This window comes from Pteropus medius, unplaced genomic scaffold (genome assembly GCF_902729225.1).
Source record: "Pteropus medius unplaced genomic scaffold, Ma_sr-lr_union100, whole genome shotgun sequence".
NCBI lineage: Eukaryota > Metazoa > Chordata > Mammalia > Chiroptera > Pteropodidae > Pteropus > Pteropus medius.
Window position 1 is genome coordinate 35,553,160 of NW_024340849.1, and position 3,118 is coordinate 35,556,277.

Genomic DNA, 3,118 nt, shown 5'->3' on the forward strand with positions numbered 1-3,118 from the left:
TTTTGTTATGGGACCCTAACTGATACAGGATGAAAACCTAAACAAAGATCTAGCTACTCCTAGAAAACGTTGTGAAGATGAATCCTATGCAGGCACCCAATCACTGTTGTAATCACTGATTATTTTTCACCAACTGGGAGACTTCTCAGCAAAAAGCCATGAGTCGACAATACTGATAGGAATTTCTGATTACTGAAAAGGTGGCCCATGTCTGGGTATAACAGGTAAATTGATCTCTCGACATCTATCTGCATGAACTGTTTGAGTTGAATGGAAAGAAACCTTCTAGAGGGCTTTTATCCGAATAGGCACTTAGAAGCAGAGAAGGTGTCAAAAAAGGGAAGGAATTATAGGAAGAGAGCACGATGATGTTTCCTCATAGTCTAAGCCTGTGCCCCATAGAGAGACAGGGTGCAAGCTACCGCAGAAAACACACAGTGCTACTTAAAGCGTAGGTGACAATTGGTTGGTACATTCTCTGACTTTGCATGGAACACAGCAAGCTCTGGCTCATTCTTTCTTGAGTTTCACCCTAATTGGGCTTACATCCCCATCATTCTACATAGACTGCTCTTGTGAAGGTCACAAATGACTTCTGAATTGCCAAATCCACTACTCAAATGTCAGTTCCCATCTTACTTCAGTATCAACACTGCTAACCTTTTGTGTTCTTTTCCAAAAACTTGTATTTTAGAGACATTCGGCTGCTCTGAATGAATGCCAAATAGCTAAAGGAAAATTAATCTGTCTAATAATTCATTAATAAGAATAATGACAACAATAATAGCTAACATTGTTGAGCATTTACCATTCTAAGCACCTTATGTGGATTTACTTCTCACTGCAGACCTGTGAGATGGGTACTATTTTCATGTTCATTTTACAGATGAGGACTCTCAAGTATAGAAAGGCTGAGTAATTTTCCTAAGGTCACACTGACAGTGTGCAAATAAGTGGCAGAGCCAGGCAGTCTCCATATTTCTATTATTTGATCTCGAGCAAATCAAATTCTACATCAGAATTTTTAAATTGTCATAGATGTGTTTTGGTAATATCTATATCAGAAAGCTAGAAAACCAAGCTCAAGGAGGTCAGATTTTGGAAGGGTCTCCACACTATTTTTCCTTCTTCACATTGCTGGCATTGAAGTTCAAGAAGCCAAGGGTTCCCAGAGCAAGGAAGAGAGAAACCTCAAGAGAGGATGATGCTCTGGTCAGAGGCCAATGGAGAAATCTTTGGAGCGTCTCAGGGACCCAGATTCCAAGTTGGGGTCCAGGGGTAGAACTCTTACTCCTGGAAAAAAAAAAAGAAGAAGAAGGAGGAGGAGAAGGAGGAGGAGGAGGAGGAGGAACAAGAAGAAGACTGGGAAAACAAAACAAAACAACACAGGAACACTAAAAAAAATTTTTAGCAAATTATATAAACACTGAGAATTGAGAACAATGGACAAAACACAAAACCATAGACTCCAGAAGAGCAGGGAACCTCTTTGTCCTACACCATCATATCCCCACACAACCTGACACACACCCCATACTGGTCTATGAGTTCCATTTATCCAAACTCGAGCCAAAGACCGGGCACTAAGAGTATGTTCAAGTTCATATTCAGTGAGCTTTGAGCACATGTGGCAAGAGACTATGCCAAAGTGCCCTCATACTAGATCTAAAAGTGCTGGGCTACAATTTCTTGACCTTCTACAGCCTATGGATCTATGAGTACTAATGAGTACTAACTCTTACAGTACTAATATGAGTACTATATGAGCACTAAAGACTAGGTTGAGGTTAGGTCAGCAGTTTGGGGTCTTAGAGCCAAGATGAAAGAATGTGAAGGATACAGACTAGATAGGCCGAGCAATTTTCTTTTATTTTTCTTTCTATGAGTACAGCTCATATTTCTAAATCTCCATGTCATTGTTCATTCAAGTCATACTGCTGACAGAAGGCTAAATGTATCATTGAGCACTCCCAAAGTCTGATAAAAACTGATGGGATAGTTTGATATTTTTTGAATAACCTTCACAATGGAATCAATTAAGATCGGAAGCAGATTATTTCAAAAATCTGGGTTTTTTTCCTTGGTAAATAACCTTTATTTATTGATTTCAACCTGGCTAAAATGTTACTTTGACATTTTTGACTCTTGTTGAAAATCTCCACACAAACGACTAAATTCTAAAACTGAATGACTTCAAAGCTCAAATCAACCAACTGAAAAGGGGTTTATTCACATGAGTTCAGAGGCACCTTTTATTTTTATTAATACATTGGTTTCCTCCTATCCAAAAATGCAGAATTGTGCCAGACTATGAATTAGTTACAACACAACTTTCCAGGGCTCTTAAAATATATTTCATTTCATTGTGACTACGGTGTACTTTCTTTTCTTGCAGTTTTATCATCCTATGAATCAAAAAGTCTCAGTCTCAATTATCAAAATTTCAATTCTGTGAGACCCCTGCATCAACAGAAAGTTCATGTTACCCAGAAGATAGCATTTAGAGCAAATGGTCCTTGCTCATATTCCATTTTAACTCTCCATTTTAAAACTCTTATCTTAAAAAAAAAAAAAAAAACCTTCTATTGTAATGAACGATGAAAGAAGGGAATAGATCAAAGAGGTTGAGTAAAAACCCTGCAGTCCTAAATTTAAATTAGAAGCAACAGGATAAACTCATTATAAACAAAAAGACTGTAAAAAATATATGACAATTAAAAATAGCAGACGCATTTGGACGTTTTGATGTGAGGTGTGCTGGTATGAATGTTGAAATTTGAGTCGCCGGTATGGTGACCCTGCTCCAGATGGATTCCATTCCTTAAGAAAAGTAAATGCCAGAAGCAAGTTTCTGAAGACCAATTTCAGTCACTCTGGATGGAAATAATAATAATTGATATTATTTCCGGTTTCTATATATATATAAGGAAACTAATGTTGAGGAAGGTTAAGTATTTTTTTTAAAAAAATTCAATAACATGTGAGAAACAGAGCCAGGATTTGAACCCATGTCTTTCAGGCCTGCTTCCAACTGCCAAATGTCACCAAGAAGAACACACATTTTTATTTCTTCTCTAGATTCGTGATCACGAATCATCAATGGGTATTCAACTCTTGT